Raw genomic sequence first — 24,305 nt, forward strand, 5'->3', positions numbered from 1 at the left:
TTTGTAGCTTGCACTAGCTATCATTTACCCATAGGCATTCCTAGACATGGGTCACTCCTAGGAGAAATTTTTAGTGTACTAGCACTTATTTCCAACATTGAACCATTTGGCTACATTCACTTAAAAAGCTAGTAAGCATCACATATCCATTTGGACATGGCTCTTAATTATTAACTACGGTGTTGAGTAGTACCTTAGTCAAGTTCCATGGAGTGATTGAACAGAAAGGCATAATGTGGCTGAATGACAAAGCTAGGAAGTGCCTATCTACTACCATATTATTTTATTACAAGATGTGCATAGCATTTAGACCAAGATTTTTCAATCCATTTCAAGAAAAGTTTATGCAATTGAATAAAAAAATAAAAAACAGTCCAATTCAAAACCAAAATTTTTGAATCAATTCATTTTTTTGCACTTGAGTTGATTTATCTGTTATCCAACTTACTTGGGTTATATTCTTGTGTAATGTATAGGATCGATAGTTATGAAACATATGAAGCTATTTGGAACTGCATTATATTTTAACATTCCACTAGAAACAAATTATTGTGCATTCTACAGGGGAATGAGGATCATTTTCTTTGCTCCTAGTTAATACTTTTTTTTGTGCACATCTCCCTTGTCAGCTGTTAAAGTAGCATCTATGTTCTATAAGTTTGTAGAAATGGCCTCTAGTGGAGTGTACTTATGGGATTGAATTTAGTTCTATTGAAAGTGAATGACATATGCAATATATGTGTTGAGAATGATGAATTTGGTTTTGAAGCAATCCACTCATCTCTCAATGTCTGAGAATCTTTTACTCACAAGTTCTATATGCTATTTAAAGGAAATATTTTTGCTAAGTTGTAAGAAGAAATTTGAGTAACAATGTTAATTTTTAATTTTTTTGTACTAGATATAGATGAAGTCCATAATGATATCAAGCTCATCAAGTTAAGAGACTAGATCAGTTGATATATCTCACAAAAAAATCCAAAATATGTTAGTACATATTTCATCATGATTGATACATAAATAACATCTTTGACTTTCTGTAATAGCCAATCAACAAAATAAAATATCATTAATTTTCTGAAACTATCCATCAAAGCTTAGTTTCTACTTTCATTGTAATCTTCCCAACTCCAATGTCCATGAGGATCGGAAACAATTGACAACTTCTCATATCAGAATACCTTTTTCTATTGAAGAAGATCTTGTTTCCATGTTTCTTCTTATATCCTTCTTAGATTTTTCCTCTATTTCCTTTTCCTTTTCATTGGATTGGTTCTGGCATTCCATTGTTTGATTATGGAAGGTTGGATTCATTTTTTTTTTTTATGATCATGTATGGCCATATCTCATCTCTTGCTTGTGTGACCCTTACAATCCCATCTCTAAGAAGCTTCAGGAACTTAACATGATTTCCATTGTCATAGTTACCTATGAAGCAACAATAAAGTACATGAGTGTTTTGTATGACTCAGTAAGCATTCTCCTCATCCATTAAGAAACTCATCATTTGTAGCCTTCCATATTCGCTGCAAAATTTTAGTAGAAAGAGAGCCAAAATATTTTGTAAAACTTCTTCATGATTATAATATTACCAAATAAGATTTCCAACTAGCTATTGTCATTATAAGTGTTCCAACTATTAAAGCCATTGCAAAACATGTACAACTTTTCCTTAATAGATAAAAAAAGCAAAGAAAATATGCCTGATAGAATCTGTAAACAAAGAAACAAAATATGCCTAATAGAATTTGTCTTCCTACAAAGTGAGCATAGATCAAAATGTGCATTACGTTTATAATAACTAAACCTTCAACAAACATCTAAAATGTGCCTTCTTAGGCTCCAAAGTGTTAGACAAAACATATTTCAAGTGCTTATGCAAAATAAACATTATCTACCTCAATATTCCTATGTTGATTAATATGCTTAAGAAAATAGAGAATTGTAATGAGGAGATTTATAAATGTCAATCCCCCCTACATAGGTGATTGGGGTATTAAGAACTAGGCAGGCTTCTTTGGTGATTGTGTAAATCCAATTAGTATGAGGGATTTGCTAATACAATCTTAGAGAGGTCTAATCAATAAGTTGGTTCGATACCTAAAGTAGAAAATAGAAATCTTGAACCACTTCTTAGCAAAACAACCTTGTAATAGGGAAATTTGTTTCCCCTATAATTGAAGATTCACTTTATTGATCCTTGTCCCATAAAATTTATCCCTATCTTGGAAGAAATTGCAATTAATGACCTTATCTTTGATAAGCTCTTAAGATTTTCATAAACTTTGAAGGCCTTGGACCCAATAGGGTAACAACCTACCTATAGGTAAGGAGATTACTGAAAGACAAGTCCTTTTTGTTAGGATTAAACCACGAACAAAAAATAACAATTACATGCAAATATGACCAATAACAAAAAATAATAGATCACATAGAAAAGAACACAAGGCACCAAGATTTAATGTGGTTCACCCAATCCCTAGGCTACATCCACCAAATAGCAACTCCGATCTTATTACAATACAGTGATTATAACCTAATTACAATCTGTAATCCCTTACAACTCAATACCACTGCAAGAACCAATTTCACATCACAACTTAATGAAAAAATACCTAACCCTAAGCCCTTTTATACAAGTATTTTATGCTACTTTAGGGTTACAACATGTCGGCCACAACTTTGGTGATGAAATTTATGAAGTATGTACAATACTTTCCTGATCAATCACCACAAACTAACAATATCCCACTTGGGGATAGATTAGACTCCACACTAAACAATAATCTCGCACTTGGATACTAATCCTATAGCAATATGACTACCACATGGGGCTCCCACTCGATCAAACCACCCTGTACTCTATTGTTCTTTTATTCATGTTTGGTCTAGAAGACCAATCAATGCTGAAGAGGAGTCCAACTTCTCCCTTTTTATTACCTTTGTGAAAATATCTTTTGGATTGTCATTTGTATGTATCTTCTCTACCTTTAACTATCCATCCTCCAAAACTGACCGAAGGAAATGATACCGCAACTATATGTGCTTGGTCTTAGAATGTAGAGCTAAATTCTTTATAAGATGAATGGCACTCTGACTATCTATGAACAAATAATTATCCTTTTGAGGATGTCCCAATTCTTCGAAGAAGAACTAAAGCCATATCATCTCCTTAGCTACCTCTATAGCAGCAACATACTCTGCTTCTGTAGGGGATAGAGCATTAATCTTCTATAACCTAAAAACCCAGCTCATAGTAAAGACATAACCTGTAGTACTCTAATTGGTATCAATATCCCATGCCAAATTGAAGTCAACATAGCCTTGTAAATTAGTAGTAGAGCCCCCAAAGTATAAACACTTATGGGATGTACCTCTCAAATATCTAAGAATCCATTTGACTTCATTCCAATGCTCAATTCTTGGATGACTCATATACCTACTAAAAACTCCCACTACATGTGCAATATCTAGATTGGTACATACCATAGCATACATCAAACTTCCTACAGCTAAAGCATAGGGTACCTTGGACATCTTATCCTCCTCTTGTTGTGTCTTAGGACACATCTCCTTAGTCAACTGCAAATGACCTGGTAAAAGTGTGCTGATAGCTTTAGCATTCTCCATAGAGAAACATTGCAACACCTTCTCCACATAATCAGCCTGAGATAGCATCAATTTTTTGTTCTTCCTATCTCTAAAAATCTTCATACCAAGGATTTGTTTTGCTGCCCCCAAATCCTTCATAGAAAATGCATGTGCTAATTGACTTTTTAGCCCCTTAATGTGATCCATGTTAGACCCAGCTACAAGCATATCATCAACATATAAACATAAAATAATGTAGCTATCATCATCAAACCTCTTAAAGTAAACACAATAATCTGAATGACACCTATTATATCCATCCTCATGCATAAAATTGTCAAATTTTAGATACCATTGTCGAGGTGCTTGCTTCAAGCCATATAAACTTTTCTTCAATTTGCACACTAAGTTCTCCTTACCTATGACCTCAAAACCCTATGGTTGAGCCATATATATTTCTTCATCAAAATCACCATGAAGGAAGGCTATTTTAACATCCAACTGCTCTAAATGCAAATATTCAGTAGCTACAAGACTTAAAACAGTATGGATAGAAGTCATTTTAAAAACATGATAAAATATCTCATCAAAATCAATACCCTTTTTCTATGCAAATCCTTTTACAACTAACCTGACTTTAAATCTTTTCTTACCTCCATCCTCTTCTTTTAACCTATAAACCCACTTATTCTGTAAAGCCTTTTTACCTGTAGGAAACTTGCACAAATCCCATGTCTTATTCTTTAGCAAAGAGTCCATTTCATCTTTCACTATAGACTCCCACTGAATCTTAGTATCCACCTACATAGCTTCATCATAACTTTTAGGTTCACCAACATCAGTAAGTAAAATAGAATACAAAGAGGGAGAAAATCTTTTTGGAGGTCTAGTTTGCCTTGTCGACTATCTAACATTCATTGGTGTGTGTGGTATTTATTGTTGTGGTTGTTGCACATCATGAGGAATAGCTGAAACATCAGCTTTTGGAGTATCATCCAACACTAAATAATCATCTTCTTTCTTCTCATATTGTTGCAACAAATCTTTGTACAACACTTTTGCATTAAATATGACATCCCCGCCTCTTACAATTTTATGATTTTCAAAATCCCAAAGCCTATAACTAAACTCATTAATGCCATATCCAAAAAATACACATTTCTTTGACTTAGCTTCTAGCTTGGTTCTATTTTCAAAATCCATGTGAGAAAATGCTTCACAATCAAAGGTTTTGAGAAAATAATAACACACCTTCTTACTAGTCCATGCCTCCTCTAGAATACCATAGCCCAAAGGAGTAGAGGGACCTCTATTAATCAAATATATAGTAGTATTGACAGCCTTTGCCCACATGTGTAAGGGAAATGTAGCATGCAACCTCATGCTCCTTGCACATTCCATTATAGTCCTATTCATGCATTTAGCCACTCCATTTTCCTATGGAGTCATTGGAATAGTTTTCTATCTATGAATACCATTAGTGGAGAAATAATCTTTAAATTCATGACTACAATACTCACCACAATTATCAGATTAGAGACATTTTAATTTTTTACCAGTCTCATTTTCAACCAAGCGTTTTCATTTCTTAAAAGTTTGAAATACATCAGATTTCTGTCTAAGGAAATAAACCCATACTTTTATAGTTGCATCATCAATAAATGTAACATAGTAATGAGAGCCACCAAGGGAAGATACCTAAGCCAGTCGCTATACATCAGTATGAACAAGCTCTAATTTCTACCTTCTATTTTCCTTCCCAGTCTTTGCAAAACTCACTCTCTTTTGTTTTCCATACACACAACTTTCACAAAAATCCATATTAACACATTTTAGACCTGGTAAAACTTTCTTTGAATGAAGTACTTTCATACTTTTCTTACTCATGTTCCCAAGTCTATTGTACCATAGTGTTGTATCAGAATCTATAGTAGTTATTTGTTCTCCCTGCTCAACTGCAGCAATTGTTCCTAAACATTAATTTTTCTTTGAAAAAATTAAAGTAGAAGGAACAATATGACCTGTACAAAGATATAAGGTGCCTAATTTCACACCTTTTTCTACTACAAGGGAACCTTTTGAAACCTTCCAATTTTTATCATTAAAAGTAAGTACACAACCCTCATCATCGAGTTGCCATGCTGAAATTAAATTCCTACTCAGTCTTGGAACATGTCTTACCTCATGTAGTAGCCAATGATTCCCATTCTACAACTTAATCTTAATTTTTCCCTTTCCAACAATTTGACAGGTTTCATTAGCCCCAAATAAATAAGCCCAAAATCTCCTTGGACATAATTAATGAGGTGTAGCATGAAATGAAGCACCAGAATCTAAAACCCATGAATCATCAACACTTTCTAAAGACAGAAGCAAAGCATCCTCTTCGAATTTTTTACTTACCACATTTGCCTCGTCTCCATCTAATTTATCTGCTTCATTTTTCTTTCAATTCCAGCAATATTTCTTTTGTGCCCTAGTTTCCCATAGTACCGACAGTTGTTTAATCCTCTTGATTGAGACCTCCTCCCCTTTGACTTTCCTCTTGATTTCCCACAATTTCCAAAATTACTTTCGGTATTAGTTGTTTTGCCCCTACTTTGTGCATTCAAAGCACTTCCTAATGTAGGTCCACCTAAGGTTTTCTTACAAGTTTCCTCACTCAAAATAACACCGATCACATCATCATATTTTAGGGTACTAGACCCAGGAACATAATTACTCACATCCATTACCAAGCCATTGTAGCTTTCAGGCAAATAACACAAAATCAAGAGAACCCTAATTTATTCTTCAAAATTGATACACACAGAAGATAAATGACTAGTAATAGTATTAAATTCATTTAAATGATCTATAATAGATCCACCTTCTACCATTTTCATATTAAATAAATGCTTTATGAGAAATACTTTGTTTGAAGTAGAGGGATTTTCATATAGTATCGCTAGGGTTTTCTTCAATTCTTTTGTCATCTTTTCTTTTGTAATATAAAATGCCACTGATGGTGCCATGCATAATCAAATGCTTCCAAGTGCCATTTTGTCTAGAAGATCCCATTCATCATTTGACATAGATCCATAGTTCTCGGCTTTGCCTTCCAATGGCTTCCATAATTAAATCCTTCTGATATAGATAGTCTTCCATTTGCATCTCTCATAACTAGAAGTTCTGCCCATTAAACTTATCAACCCTTAGCTTACCCTCATTTTCCATTGCTCCCACTCAACCATGAAACTTTCCTATAGAAGATAATTGAAAAAACAACCTGGCTTTGATACCACTTGTTAGGATTAAACCACAGACATAAAATAACAATTACATGAAAATATGACCAATAATAGAAAATAATAGATCACACAAAAAAGAACACAAGGCACCAAGATTTAATGTGATTCACCAAATCCATGGGCTATGTCCACCAAATAGCAAGTCTGATCTTATTACAATCCAGTGATTATAACCTGATTACAATCTGTAATCCCTTACATCTCAATACTGCCATAAGAACCAATTTTACATCACAACTTAATGAAAAAATACCTAACCCTAAGCCCTTTTATACAAGTATTTTATGCCACTTTAGGGTTACAACATGTTGGCCATATGTCAGCCACAATGTTAGCCACAACCTAATTTTTTTTCTTCGGGGCAATACCCTAAACCCCAAAGAATTTATGAAGTATGCACAATACTTTCCTAATTAGTTACCATAAACTAAAATTTTTAAATTTATGGGGTTTTGTACCCTTAGAAATAGCAAGAACAATGCTCTTTCTCATCAACACTTTACAAGGTTCACTACCATCAAGCACTTTGATAATCCATTTAACAAAAATAGCAAGAGCAATGCTCTTTCTCATCATCACTTTACAAGGTTCACTACCATCAAGCACTTTGATAATCCATTTAACAGAAAAAGAAATTACTTGCTTTCTTATGTCTTTAAGACCTAGATACCACAATCTTTTATCCATGCAAAATTAATCCCACTTCATAGATTTCCTTTTCCATCAAACCAAAGGAAACTTCTAATTTTTTTTCTGAATATCATTCACCTGACTACTGACAAAGAGCCAAATAGATGCATAATACATACAATAGGATGATAAAATCTTTTGATGAACTTGAATAAGAGAGAGACAGTTCCTATCCTAGCCTTCCAATTTTTTTCCCCACGTTATTCTTAACCCATAGCCACATATCCTTTTAGTTTTGGTTAACTACAAAAGAAATTTCAAAGCATCTCATCTATTTATGTGGCCCACCCATTAGAAATCACACTTTTTGCACTAGCTTGGGGGGACCTTCTCGTCAACCTAACATATTAGATTATGTCTTAGATATTCTAGCACTAGAGGCAAGAAAAATGAGGTCCAATTTATTAATTAAGTTATCAACATTCTCTTCATCTAGATGCACAAGCAAGGTTGTATTGTTGGAAAACTAGATATTTAGGAGGTCTTCATATTTTGGTAGCATAATATTTTTGATTCTAGGAGATCTCACATCATCCCTAAGGAGATGATGTATAACATCAGTTGTAGTAACAAAAAGAGCAGGAGCAAGGGGTCAACCTATCGAATAGATCTTTCGAAGGAGAAAGCCTCTAATAAGACCTCATTAGCATTCACTTGAGTAGAAGCACCTTTTAGTAAGATACTAACCATCCTACAACTTTTCTTATGAAAGCCAAATGCCTCTAAACCATCATCAAGAAAGTGCACTCCACCCTATCCTATGCTTTTTCAAAATCTAATAGAATAACATATGTTTATCAATGTTGTAGGGCTTACATTATAATATTGGTATCTAAGGTTGGGGCCTAGAAGTATATCACTTTTACATGGACAAAATATTATGATTTAGTAGGAAAGTTTATATTAGAATTACAGTTTATAAAATATCTTAATATCATATGTTTGTACTCCAAAGTTGAGTCCCAAACATCTTTTTTGGTATTTGTGCTTTTGAAGTTTTCTTTTGTGTTCATTTTGTGTTGTATTAGTTAGTTTTATAAATAAAATTTGGTTCCCATATTTAACTTTATTCTCACCTGAGAACTCACTAGTGTTATTCCAAGGAGTTTTAGGTAGGAATTGTAACAAAGTAAGCATGTGATGAATCTATTTTATTATTTTATATGGAGTTTTATACTGATATGAATTACAACATTCATGAGAATCCAAAATGTTTGTAGTTTTTTAAATTGAATTTCTATAAAATGTGCTCTAGAAAAGTACTTTCAAGGATGAAAGTGATGATGATATAGATGTGGATGAACAGTTTGGTACTTCAAGCACTACATCAAAAGTGCCAGAAGAAAATGTTAGTGATGATGAGATTGTTGAATCAGACATTAAACTTGACAATGAAGGAGTTGAACTAGAAAATGACCCCCCATAGAAAGTAAGGCTTGGATTTATAATATTTTCTATTGAAAACTAAAATATATATGTCATAGTACATTCTGAGTCTAATTTAGTATTTCTTTTGGAGCTTCTACATGATTGATGCTGTTAACATCAACTCCTTAATTAACATATGTAGTTATTGACAGATGGGAGATCCCTCTATTGAAGTAACTAAAGAGCAATGAGATTCTGCCCAAGCAGCGAAGGGAAAAGTAATGGAGGCAATGTCAAATGGTATAAACTATTTTCTAATATAATTCCTATAGTGGTTATCATATATTATTTCTAGAAGGGTATCACATAGAATGCCTTTTGCATTTGTTCTAATCTCAAAGTTTCTCAAGTGATTTGGAAGAGGCTATAAACCATCTTACAGAAGCCATTATATGAAATCCCACATCTACAATCCTCTATGCTTACCAAGATGAAGGCATAGCTACTAATTTAATGATTCTTTAGTGTACTATATTGGCATAATTCTTAGATTGCATGAGAGATCCTACGAGAAGAAGTTATTGATATGAGACAACATAATGATTTTGTATATGGTGTATATGTTAAGATGAGGAAGCCCAATGCAATCATTTGGGATGCTAATGCTGCTATTAATGTTTGTACAACTTTTTAATAAGGCTTATGAATTTTTTTTTTCATCCTATCACTTTGTTAAGGCATTAATGCACTTCACCTTTCCTTGGTTTTGACTCCAAACCAAATTAAAGTCTGGGGGAATGTGCTTTATTACTTCAAAAAATCTAATCCAATGTTTATAATAGTAGAGTTCTATTTATTATAATATGATACATTTTCTATTTTGGTATGTCTAGGTTACATACTCCATATTCTTAATATATGGTTCAATTTCTTTTTGTACTAATCTAGTTTTAATTGCTTTAAAAAAATTTAAATGACTATTGTTTGGAATTATCAAGTATAGATTAACCAAGACTCTGCCAAAAGCCATAAAGCACAAGGAATGGCAAGAGAAATACTTGGTAATTGGGAATAAGTTGGCAAGGATCTGCATTTGGCATCAAGTCTTGATTATGATGAGGAAATGGCAATTGTTTTAAAGAAGGTAACAAGGCATTTGCAATTATTTTAGTTAAGGTAATGAATAAACTATATGCATAGTAACAACAATTTAGAGATTGTGGGTGATAATCATTTGATATGTACACACAAGTTGAACCAAATGCACATAAAATTGAAGAGCATCACAAGAAATATGAGTGATTATGCAAGGAAAGGGATGATAGAAAGAAAGAATGTGATAGGCAATGTCACCAAACTAAAGCTCAGGTAATATAAAGTCTGCACTATTATCCTTTTTTGTAACTTTCATAATGCATATAGCTAATAATGGCCCTAATTCATTTTAAGGCTACCTATGAACAATCCAAGAAACAAGAACAATCTTCAATAGGTAGGAAATTAGGTGCAATGCCTGGGGGCTTCCTAGGTGGAAAGTCGGGGGGCTTCCTAGGTGGAATGCTTGGTGGCTTCTCTAGTGGAATGCCTAATATGAGCAAGATATTGAATTTTTTGTTGATCAACTTATATGGATGGTTGATTTAACATCTGTTTTCTAGATTTTAGTTGAGAAATTAGTTGGAGTGGGGTTCGCAAGAAAGGTGCTTTTTTCATCAACTTATATGGATGGTTGATTTAACATTTGTGTTCACCTTGCTTCTTGTTGATAAGTATTAGTTAGTGCTTTTGGTCTACATGTCCTAAATTAAATTTGGTTCTTAGAAATTTTCTTATTGTTTTTGTTCCATATATCTTTTTTTGAAAGGTTAGTTTGAGCTTGTAAAATAATTGAAGTTTTTCTCTTTTTTATTTGCAATCGGAGTAGAGAATAATGTGGAAGAGTTCATAATGTCTAATTTAAATTTTTCAATTGTCCTTTTGGCCTAATTCAATTGCAGTAGAGGAGTTCTTGAAAACTATCTTGTTTGTTTCATCATAATTAGAAACTAGAACTTTTTGATTTATCTATCATAATTTTATATTTTTTCATAAGTTAGCTATATGTTGTACCTCCTTTTGTTTGCAAAGCCCATGATAGAAAAATTAATTGCTTCCTGTAACTTAGTAGTGCAAGATGAAGGAGATGCTGGTTGTGAGATTTTGGACATTTTCAAGAATTTGTTGGAAATATTTTCTAAACATAAATCTCAAGGATGGTTGTCTTTGTATTGTGAGAACATGGGTGAATTCTTTGTTCATCCATCTCTATGTGGCATATTTGATAAGACCCTCTGGCCTGGGAACAATCATACAATTCCTGGTCCATGAATTTGGTATGATCTTTGATCCATTCCATGCCTTAGCCCACCTTGGAGACTAACTATCCTCCTTAATCAATCCTTGGAACACTTATTTGCCTCACAACCCATGAGCATGATAGGATTTTTGTTCAATCCATGTTGGGTTAGTGTACATGAGATCTCATGAACTTGGAAGGCTAGCAATCCTTATTTACAATCCATTTCTAGTAAATTCAAAACTAATTTCATATAGAAATTTGTTGTATGATTCTACTATTAAATACCCTTCAAAGGAAATGTAATTAAATTCATTGAACATTGCCGCATTGGTCCTAAGGCTGGCCTTTAAGCTCATAATTTTATCCACATTCTTTGTTTCACATTTTATTGATCTAACAATCTATATATGACTCAAGAGAACCTTCACAAAAAGTAGAAAAATGATACATAATAGTTAACAGGCATTGTTTAATGCAATTGTAATCATGTGACAATACTATTATCATTTTAGTCTACTGAAATGAATTTTTATTAGTATGCTTAAATTTAAAGTAATCACATAGGAGAAATGAGTCTACTAGTTTTCATAATTTATGTTCACTTCTATTAATTTAAGTATATTTTGTAGTGGAATAAGAGTCCACTTAAAGATGCTAGGCATAGATACAGGTTTTGGGTGTAAAGATTAGAATTGGCCATGTAAACCAATTATGGATCATGTTTTGCTCCATATTTTTCACTTCTACGCTCATTATGATAGTAATTGTATCATAGCTAAGTTAGCTTATTTTAGGTCCACAATTCGACAAATAAGAGGATTGGTAGGTCAAGTAGCAATTAAAAAAAAATCTTTAAGTTTAATCCAACAAAGTTTTAGAATACAAACATTTTATTGATCAGTATTACACACTATATTGTGTAGAAACTAATCAACTTTGCAATGGGTATATTACTATTTTTTGTTAGTGCATTGGTAAATGTTTCACTAATTATTGGTTCTTGTCAAACAGTGTGGCCAATATGTGGGTTGGCTTGTGGTTGTATGAGTGTGCCTCTTTTATAAGTACATGTATTGCTATTCTCTTTTGAACAAATCAATATTTGCAAAATAGTTTGTTAATTTTTTTTCTTTTAGTAACATGTATCTATTGATAGTCCTTCGTGGATGGAAGACACCAAATTCATATGTCATACTCTGATAGATAGTTTGGGATAGCTAAGCTTATTGTGTATGCATTAATTTCTATGTATATGTGAATATTTATTAATGTAGACCATACACAACAAGTCTTTTCAAGTTGTCTTTGTGTGTAGCTATGCAACTTTACACATCTAGAATTCATGACATGAATGACAATCTTCATCCATATAATCCAATTTTAAAATTTAGGACTTTGTCTTGTTATGTGTTGTGATATATAATTAATATTTGTCAAAATTGTAGGAAGAAGTTTGCATATAGACTTTTGTTTGATAAAAGTGTAAATGATGATCATGAAAGAAGCATATTCACAAAGCTGAAGCAACAATGTGGTGGTAAGATTATTCTAAAATGGAGGGAATGGTATGATGCATCCTACATAAATAAAAAACTCACTCTGATTCTTATCAATGAAGTTAATCTAATTGTAAATTGTGTAAAAATCTTTGTGCTTATATGTAGGTCATAGATTTAACATTAGCAAAGGAGAACCAAGGGCATTTTGATGATTATCTTAATGAAAATTCTCAAGCACATCCTGGCATAGACTTGATTGTGATAGTTTTGACAACTGGGTTTTGGCCAAGTTACAAATCATTTGATCTTAACCTACCAGCCAAAATGGTATGCCCATTTTGTATATAGTATACCTTTTAAATTTGTCAATTTTTGAAGCAATTTAACATTTTGACCTTTGCTACTTAATGCAAGTAAGATGCGTAAGATGCGTAGAGGTGTTCAAGCAATTCTATCAGACAAAGACAAAGCATAGAAAGCTTACATGGATATATTCTCTAGGTACTTGTAATATTAAAGGGAAGTTTTAACCTAAGCCTATGGAACTTGTTGTTACTACTTACCAGGCAATTTCCTTTTTGGTTGATTACTGACTGATAGTTGGATTCTTTGATTCATATAAAATGACATTATAGGTCATTTTCCACTGATCATTATTGTGAATTTCTTCTTCCAATTTCTGGTTAAGAATTAGTTGGGTAGGATAAGTTAAAGAAATGGCTAATATTATTATTATTAATGATCATACATCGATAATTTGAATCATTTGCTACTTATGCTATCTGTTTAAGGGAAAACTAAAATTGATGTGTTATAGAAACCATAAATAGGAAAAGTGAATACATCACATTTATCAGTGTTAGTTTCCTTGATATATCTAGAATTCACTTCTTTTTCCGTGTGTAACTTACTTTGTGGTTATGATACATAGGCATCAACATTATTTCTATTCAATGCATTTGAAAGGCTAAGTTACTTAGAAGTTAAGACTCAATTGAATTTGACCGATGAAGATATTGTTAGATTGCTACATTCTCTTTCATGTGAGAAACATACAATTTTCAATAAAGAGCCAAATACAAAAATTGGGCACAAATAGATGCCTTCAAAGTCAATTCAAAGTTCACTAATAAGATGAGGATAATTAAGGTATGAACTCTGATATAACAAATTGTATACTATTTTGCCTGTCTATTTTTAACAAAAACTAATGCATGTGGAGATCACATGGGAAATGGTTTCTACCTAATTGCATATTCCACTCCCACTAGTGGATGAGAAAAACAACTTGATTGAGGATGTGGATAAAGATAGACATTATGCAATTGATGCATCAATTGTAAGAATTATGAAGAGTAGAAAAGTTTTAGTACAACAACGACTTGTTATGGAGTGTGTTGAGCAACTTGGATAGATGTTCAAGGTGAATTGCCTAATTGGATGCTAGATACAAAAATGAATTAGTTAATTTATGAAATAAGGCTGTTAGTTTACTAAATTTGATAATTTGTGTTCATGTAGCCTGATTTCAAGGCAATCAAAAAGTGAATTGAAGACCTGATCACCTAGGAATACTTGGAAAGGGACAAAGATATCCTAACACTTTCAAATATCTTTCCTAGAACTACCCAAATGGGTGCTTAAGGATCTTTGTTGTAGAAGTCTTTTTATTGACTTCTACAAGTGGAGGGTTGTGATTATCAATTCATGATAAAAAATATTTCAAAACTGCATCATATTCCAAAGAGTCGAATCATTATTTTGGTCCGTGTGGTATAACCTGGTTTTTAAATGCTTAAATGTGTCATAACTAGGATCTGTATCTGTTGAGTAGGACAATGGATGCTTTGATGCCATTAATGTTATAGTTTATTTTTCTCCAACATACATTGTTGGATATGGGCCCAAAGTTATTATGATTACTTTTGAAATTTTTTGAATTTGATCTATAATATTTTGGATTCTATTTCAAAAGGTGAAATTGTTTATATTTGTAGTCTATTTAATGTGGCTACTTTTCCAATTTTGCGTGTTAAATGGTAAAAATTTTAGTACAACATTAATGATTTTTGGTGCTATTACATTTTCTATTGGACCTTTTAGGAAAATGATTTCAATAATATTTTCTAGTATTTCAAGAAGTAAAGCTAACAATGGGATATGACTGATGTTACATACAAATACTTCATCTATTATGTTGCTATTAATATTTTACCAGCTTTCCAAGTATATTGGAATCATTTGGTTTATATGATCTAATCACCTATGTGAATTAGTAGCATCTTCTAACCTCATTAAAAGGTTCTAATGGACAAGCTGATAAGATAACAAGTTTTGTGATTGTTGTGGCTACAATCCTAAATATGTAGTCTCATCTACATAGGATTATGAAATATCATCTCAGAGTATAATAATAATTGTAATAGTGCATACACACACACACACACAACTTTTCATAGGATCAGTGATCATTTTCTATAAATGAATCATAAATAGTAGCAATTCTAAGGAACCATAATCTGATGAAGGGGTAGGAGTTACTTAAGATGAGACACCTAAGTGATGTGACTCTTTTTCCTCTCCTAAGGAGATCTCTTATGAATCCTCAATTTATCTATTAAATTAAATTGCCAATCTTTCAAGAAATATTAGTCTCCTACAAGAAATAATATTTGGATTAGTGAGGAAATGTGGTAGGGAGGTGCATCAGTGCCAGTTTTCTCCAATTGAGTAGCCTGGCCCAACCTACTCAATTCGTGTCCCATGAAGCAAAATGACTTGGTTGGTTAGTTGATGCTCACAAATTGGGTTTAGTTGTGAAGAACCAGTATCTAGGCTTCCTTCAATTAAATAGCTAGCATATAGTTGGTTAGCTTATGGACCAAGGGGTCAATTGACTTGGTTGTTTGTTTTGTGCTTTAGGGCTTAATTGTGAGGAATAGTCTTTGGGCATCCTACAAGTCATTCCCATTAAATTCTTAATACGGTTAGCTACTTGGAAATATGTGAAGAATTGGATTCAGTGCATTTAGGATATTATATTTTGCAATAGGAATTATTTGTATATGATCTACATCCTTGATTTTAATGTTCGGTATTAATTGATTACAATTCTCTCTAAATTGAATTGCAATTATGTACTAGAACACTAATCAAGATCAAGTTCATCCCTAAAGGGGACATTACAAAGAATCTACACATCTATATATAATTGTGTTTGTTTCCTTGGAACTTGTGTACTATTCAACACTCTGCTACTTTTGAACTTGTGACCAAAGTAGCATTCCAGGCATTCTAGAGTGAATGTCTAGGCTAGATTTTCTCAACAAGCGAAGTGCACCATGGACTCTTAAGCCAAGCTTCCCAACTACAAGGATTCTTTACTTTCTTTTTCAGACAAATAGAGTGACATTTAACCTCACACTAGAGATAATTCACTAGGTAATAAAGTTTATGCTCTCTTCTCAATATTTTGTTAAAAATTTATCAATATGGCCACCTTTATTTCTATTGTAAATTTTAATTTCTAGTATTTTGTTATGAAACCGATTTTCATGATTCTAGAAATGTGAAATATCCCAAACTAGGATATTACTTGAAATTTGATTTGGGTTCTTAATTTGTTTCGTATCTTGCTTCACTTCATTGCTCTTTTTTATGATTATTGACATGTATATCTCACCTTGTAATTATTACTAAGAATACTTTTACAAATATAATGACTACTCATGGAGGGCATGTGGAGATGATTAAAAATATATAGGTCAAATCCAAGAACAATTAAAATTCTATATCCTAGTTTTCAATGTCAAAAAATTTTGACTATAGTGGATTCTAACAAGAGGGGTATGTCTTTTGGCTAAACATAGCACTAACCCCTGATACTTTTTGAGAGAAGCTCTTTGCTGTTTTTCTTATTTTTATCAAGTGCTTAGAATATGTCACACTCATGGTTGTCTGATTTAAGCAATTGATAAACTACAAATAATAAATTATGCAATAGAATGGAAAATAAAAATATGTTCGATTAACGTACCTAGGAACTTGCATTATGTCATGGGACTTAGCCAACAATATATTTGTACCAAGTCTAGTGTACTGTAATGGTATTGTTCATACAATGTTGATATTTACTTAAGAGGACTATTTTTATTTAGTTTTATTTGCCAAGTTTCCTTTTCAATTTGATTTTGAGTTTGTGATGCTTGAGACTCAAATGCCGACAAATACTTCATGTAGTGTCCAGTCTCAAGCCCTGATCACTAGGCAAGCTCCTAGCTCTTATTATAGTTTTCTTACTACAATGTCACATCTAGTTTGCATGTGATTCCACTAACCTAAAGGATCCTTAACCACAAAAAATAGTAGTCTCCTTTGCCCACATTAAGTTCAAGCATCCTGGAAAATAGTTCACATGACTTATCTATTCTTCCATTTTACAAGCATGTCTCCCAAGAAAAATGCTACTGCTTCATCTGCACCATCTGAGAAAATCCTTTATGCTTTGATGGATGCCTATAGCTTATCCCAAAGCTCTCATTTAGTAGTTATGCGATAGTCAATCAAGAGGAAATAGTTGAGAGCTTAGAGTGACACAATTTTTAGATGATCATATGAAATGCAATGGGTGTGTGAGTAGAAAGAAACTAGGAAGATAGTGTGTACAGATGAAGGCATGAAATGGATGGTTTTGGAGCACTCAACATTCAGTACATATAATCATTTGAGATCAAATGGGTGTCAGATTATATGCATAGTGAATAATAAAGGAAGGAATTGAACCCTCCCTAAGGCTCATAGTTGTTGAGGTCCACTTCAGAAATGGCCCTTCCTGTGAAATTGTTGTCTAAAACCTTTCTAATGAGATAATGTGTTATGAGCTTTTCATCGATGGGATAGAACATGAATCTAGGAGGTAGTTGTGCATCACCCATATCATGACTGTAACTAAAGTTAAGAGCCTCTATTATTGAATTCTCTTCCCTATAACCCATATTCATTTCCTTTTCTATTCATAAATTTGTGAATTATGAATAGCAAAGGAAATGAATATGGGTGATAGGGAAGAGAATTCAATAATAGAGGCTCTTAACTTTAGTTGCAGTCATGATATGGGTGATGCACAATTGCCTCCTAGGTTCACATTCCATCTCACCGATGAAGAGCTCATAGCACATTATCTCATTAGAAAGGTTTTAGACAACAATTTCATAGGAAGGGCCATTACTGAAGTGGACCTCAACAACTGTGAGCCTCAAAAAAATTTTGACCAAGCATTGGTTGAAATTTTGACCAATTCTTTGTAGAGTATTGGTCAAAATTTTGACCAATACTTAGCAGTTTTCTACCAAGCATTGGTGAAAATTTTGACCAATGCTTGGTAGAAAATGTGCTGGCAATTTCAAAAGTTTTCAACCAACTTATTGGTTGAAATTTTGATGAGAAAAATTTTGACCAAGGGGTTGGTTGAATTTGGTCAAAATTTGGTCAAAAAATGGCCTCAAATGTACTAGTGTCTCATCTTGCATTTGATTTAGTGATCAATGCCTTATCTATTGCAACATAGAGTCACTACAAGTAGGATAGTCTAACTTGATTTCCTTACAATTAATTTTATCAACTAAAATCCCCAAAATCCATTCTTACTAGCATCCCCTCCATACACCCAAAAACCCTATCAAATCATTGAAGCATTTATTTAACTCCTTGAATTAAAAACAACAGTAGATCTAACACACAACTCATCCAAGTTGTCTTAAATTAAATGAACCTTATTCATTCAATCACAAAGTTAATAGCATATGAAGAATTAGGAGATAGAATAAGAGAACATAGCCAATTCATTATAAATCCCCTTTCATATTTATCCTTGGAAAGATTGAATACATTAACTAGTAACACTAAATAAAACTTGAGATATATTACATGATCTATCATCAAAATTCATTATCGTAGAGAAACAATACATGAAATGAAACTAGAAATATGTACAAGAATGGATGTGTGGCCTTCATAGCTAGAGCTCTCCTCAATAGACCAGAAGTAAAGTAAAAGCAATCCACCCTAGTATCATAGTTGTGAGAAATTTTCTCCAAAAATTGGAATCCTTATAATGGATGAGAAAGAGAAAGATATAGAAGAAGAATGGAATCTTCGATCTGATTTGGAAGTGACATGTGTCCACTTGAATCTCCATTCCTTGTTATTATAAAACCTCTCTCATATTTCTACCCATGAGATCTGATTTGGGTTTCATCATTATTTTGTAAAAAACCCAAAATATCTTTTCCTCAATGATGAACAACCCTTCTATTACTAAAATATCTAAAAAGCATCACAAAATTCTAATAATTCTTTGATTCAGCTGAATTGGAGATGAAAAAATGTACCCATAACTATATTTTACTACCTTTTACATTCACTTAGTTCACCAATTCACTGGGAATCAGATCTAAATTGCCTTGACTAAATTAAACTAAAAATTCAGCACCTAAGAAAAATCCTTGCATAACTCTAGCTAGGGGAGAGGACCCAGTAGTTGTGCACCCTAACTTCACGCTTCTCAAAATCCTATGTGGAAATTTCAAATCACTCTCATTTTTTGATAGTAGCTTACTTGGCAATTCCCCTGCTTATAACTAAGGTTTCAGAGCTACACCATCAAATATGATGCCACATCAGCATGCTTTTTGTCAAAGTGTCCAAAACAGCCCAAAAAAAAAAGTGAGACCAATCATAGTGCATTGGAGACCCCCATACTTGTGCAGCTAATGTGGCATCACACTATTGGTTGTTTTTTTGGGAAAAGGGACACTTTTCATTCACTTATGGGTAATAATCATTAACAAGAACAACTTTAAAGTCACATCTATTGGTACAATCTTGTCAAAAATTTTGGATATTAAATCAACAAGTGTGGGTATTAAGTTAACAACTACTGTCACAAATATTGGAATGTGCTCAATTACTGGGTCCTCTCCCCTAGTGATCTTCTGTACAAAAACTGATTACAAAAATGGATAGTTTATCTTTTTTTGATTCCAACGATATATTATACTACATGTTTTAGGTAAAAATAATGTCTCTAAGACTAATTCGAAATTTCAAGCCCCAGGCCATAAATGGAGTTCAAAATGAAAAATTTAAGATACTATAAACTATATAATATCATTCAATTTATAATCCTTTCAATATTTGAATGTTGAATATCTCTAAACTTTTAATTTGTATTCATTTTCCTCTTATCTCTCTAGTCCTATGATGCCACTTGTTGAGTTTTGATTTAACCATCACCATTTGGTCGAGCCCCACAAATCATAGCATCTTCACCTAAAATTTTCCTTCCCTCGACACTATGAAAACCCAAATCTATGATATCATCATAGTATCTTAGGACTTTAATATTTCACACCTTGAAGATATGACAACTCAAACTCATAGCCAAATTGTAACATCGTGGGTCCATTTTGCAACATTCTTGATTACACAAGATTGAAACATTTTGTAGAATCTTAACCTTGAAACATTTCTCCCTATGATCCTATGAAAAACTTACCATTCTCAAAATATCTTAAGACTTTAACCTTCAACTTGAGCTTTGCAATCCTATGCTTTGCCGTAGGATTGTAACCCTTTAATCTTGCCTCTCTGATCCTCTGATAGACTCCAGGTTGATGTCATGTTCATATTTCCACTCATTGAATTGCTTCCTAGGTGAGCCCAACATCTCCTAAGACATCCATTTGAAATATTTTGAATCACACAATGTTACCTATATACATTATTATGATCAAATCATAACATCGTAGCTCTTGACTTCATCTTTCTTGATCCTACAACAACTCTATTTTTGTAGCATCATAGAGCCTTATTATTCAACCTTTGATCTTACACTGATGTTTGGCATAGCATCTTCTCTTATTAGGACCATAGCCTTTCATAGCATCGTAGAGCCATCCTATTTTCTTCATGATCTCATGACAATGGTGTAATATCTTAGACCTCTAATGTATCCTGATCTTACAATTTGTTGTAGCATAATAATACTTTATTTCTCAAGCTCTGATCTTATAGCCACCATAACATCATGGGTCCTCCTCTCCCTTTGCATGATCTTATAAAACTGTCATAATATCATGAATCTTCAAACTTTGCCTCATGACCTTACAAAATTATATAAGATCATAGCTTCCTTTGGTATACTTGACAATCTCATGATGACCCCTCTAAAGATGCCACATGGCACTTCAGTCTACACTAACTTGAAAAATACCTTCTTTGTCCTTAACTAGCTATCCCTACACTAGGCCCCTCCACAATTGAGCATCACTTATCTTTTAAAAACAACATGCCTTTGAAGACGCATTGACCTTGAGTAAAAAATGTGTGATCAAATTTTGGGTTATTCTGCATACACTTCCTCTTCTATACAACTTGAAGCTCTTCCTACTTGTGGTTTTCCTTTAATATGTAGCCTTTCATTTTTCCACACCTTGGAAAATTTTCCTTCCCTAGTGGATGCCCTTGCAGCTGTCATGGAATTTGTGACATGGCTTTGTTTTTGTGATGGGGTGTTCACTATGGAGCCCTCCCTGACTTTGAAATGGGCTTGAGAATGATTCAAAATTCAGAATGGTACTCAAAATGGGTAATAAAAATTTGAGTCCTATAATGATCCACTAACCAAATAGCCTCTGGGGCAAGATCACCAAACTTCCTATCCAACTGATCTCTCAACTAATACTTGCAAAATAATTGTATGTACAATACTTTAACTTCTTTCCTCTAACCTATCAATTGGACCAATCATTGTCTAACCTTGTAGACCTGGTCATGAACCTCAGATCCAAGTATCAAACTTTGGATCACATAATAAAAACCTTGGCAATGAAGTTTCCTTCACCTTCACTCTTCTCTACTTATCTTTGCATTATACTCTTTGCACTACTTACAATCATTCACATCATCTATACATGATAAAGGAAGATGTCCTTCCTTTATACCAAATACATAAAATAATTCCCTAAATCATCTATTACACCTTCTCAATTAATTTTTATAGGACCACATTAAGAACATGTTACACTTGGTGATAACATTAATCTTTTGCCTTGTATCTTGAAATTTTTTTCGTATGTTTAATATTCTAATGAGTGATCTTAGCCACATCATCTCCAAAATGCCTTCTTCACATATTTATTTCCATCTTCTTAGAATAACAACTTCGATAAGAGATATAACAAGTTTACTAGAACAAGCTTCTGTAAACTCTACCTCAGAATAGTCTTCATCGAAACTTGCATAACTTCTTCCAAAATTAATATATTCTTCTTCTAATGTTAAATTCATGTACTAGACACATAATATAATCTCTCTTTAACCTTAATAGTGAAATTACTCAATGATCTGTCCATACTAACTTGATCTTTACCATTGTTCTTTTGTTAGATATAACAAAAAATTGCTACATTGACATCAATGACAAACATAGTCATGAATGTAACATATCATCATGATAATGATCTAATCATGTTTATACAATACTCCCCAATAGGAATATCATCAACATTCATGCTTTCAACAATCTCCCCCTTTGGCATTGATGGCAACATAGATGAAAAATATTTAGTTCCAAAAATACCAACTGCACAAGACTATTGACCTTTCTTTTCAAATCCTCTTCATCAATCATTTTCAAATCCTCCTCATAAATCCTTCTCCCAATCACTATACCTTAATGTGCTTTACATCAAAGTATTTTTTCATGTTGTACTTTTCATGTTATACTTCTTCCCAACTATTTTTCTAAACTATTTTTCATGTTGTACTTCTCCCCCATTGACATCAATGCCAAAGGTTTCAACAACCATCAAACTCCACAACAACTATTTCTGACTTGTTTAAGTATCTAAAAATACTATTCAAAAACAACATCCAAAAAGAATTCTAGATGATTTTTTCCATCACAGATACTCCCCCATATAGGAAGCATCAAAATTCATTCCAGACAAACGATAGTGCTTTGTTACACTAGACTGATGCTCTTTTGCATCATCTATTCTAATGTAGGAAGGGGCATGACCATTAACATACCTCACAAATACTCAAAAGTCTCTTTGGGAAGAGGCTTAGTGAAAATATCTACAATTATCTCTTTGGTGTTTACATATTCCAATCTAATTTCCTTTTCTAAAAATTTCTCTCTCAACATGTGATACTTGATAGAAATGTGCTTAATCTTAAAATGCAACACTAGATTCTTAGATATATTTATTATGCTTGTGTTGTCACAATGTGTGACAATAGGTTCACTAAATTCTATCATTATATCCTTCAACATCTGCTTCATCCAAACAACTTGATTACAATTGTTTGCTGCTGTAACATATTCTACTTCTGTTATACTTTATGAGATACAATCCTGCTTCTTGCTTAGCTAAGAAACCAATCTTCCTCTAAGAAAGAAGGATCCACCACTGATGCTCTTTCTATCATCCATATTTCTTTCCCAATTAGCATCAATATAAGCATATAAAGTAAAATCATTAGCTATGTCATACCATAATCCAAACTCTAGTGTTCCTTTTAGGTATCTAAATATACTTTTGACTACTGCATAATGTTCTTCTTTGGGATCAGCTTGAAATCTTGCAACAATTCCAACTACATTTACTATATCTAGTCTTGTGTGAGTCAGATATTGCACTCCTCTGATCATAGAGAATACTTCTTCTTCTCAATAGTAGGTGTCACATCCTTTGTAGATAACTTGTGTCCAGTTACCATAGGTGTTCCAATTGGTCTAAATGTTTCCAAACCAAACCTTTTCTGTAAATCTTTCAAACACTTAGTTTGAGAAATAAAGATTCCTTCTTTTTCCTATACGATTTTTAATCCTAGAAAAAATTTCATTTCTCGCATCATGCTCATTTCAAATTCCTTTTTCATTTCTTCTACAAACTTTTTAATTTCATCATCATTTCCTCCTAATATGACATCAACAAAAAATATTACCAAAATCATCAACCCATCATCGTTTTCTTTCCAATATAGATTACTATCTACCATACCTTTTCTATATCCAAGCTTTGTCGAATGCTTGACCAACCTTGCATACCAAGTTCTGGGTGCTTTCTTTAAGCCATACAATGCTTTCTTCAATATGCATACCATGTCCTTATCATCTATTAAAGGACAACATTCAAGCTATTCTATGTATGCCTCTTCTTCAAGTTCTCCATTCACAAATGCTAACTTGACATCCAGTTGATACATGTCGAATTTCTTATATGTTGCATATGCTAAGAATAACCTTACTGCTTCTATTCTTGCCACATGAGCATAGGTTTTTCATAATCTATTCCTTGTTGTTGTGAGTAAACTTTACATACCAATCTTGCCATGTTCCTTACACCTTCACCTTGTTCATTAATCTTATTCCTAAGTACACATTTTGTTCCTATCACATTCTTATCTTTTAGTCTGGGAACCAATTCCCATGTCTCATTCTTTCCTATTTGATCCAATTCT

General features: G+C 32.9%; 2 pseudogenes; both read left to right on the forward strand.

Annotated features, from left to right (window-relative positions):
* LOC149533702 (FAM10 family protein At4g22670-like) overlaps window positions 1-10,583 on the forward strand; it is a 156,808-nt pseudogene extending 146,225 nt beyond the window's left edge.
* Window positions 10,584-10,664: 81 nt separating this feature from the next.
* On the forward strand, window positions 10,665-14,398 carry LOC149533703 (cullin-1-like; annotated as a pseudogene).
* The last annotated feature ends 9,907 nt before the right edge of the window (window positions 14,399-24,305 follow it).

Source organism: Cupressus sempervirens, chromosome 10 (assembly GCF_028749045.1).
Source record: "Cupressus sempervirens isolate cs-2001-9-10 chromosome 10, ASM2874904v1, whole genome shotgun sequence".
Classification (NCBI taxonomy): domain Eukaryota; kingdom Viridiplantae; phylum Streptophyta; class Pinopsida; order Cupressales; family Cupressaceae; genus Cupressus; species Cupressus sempervirens.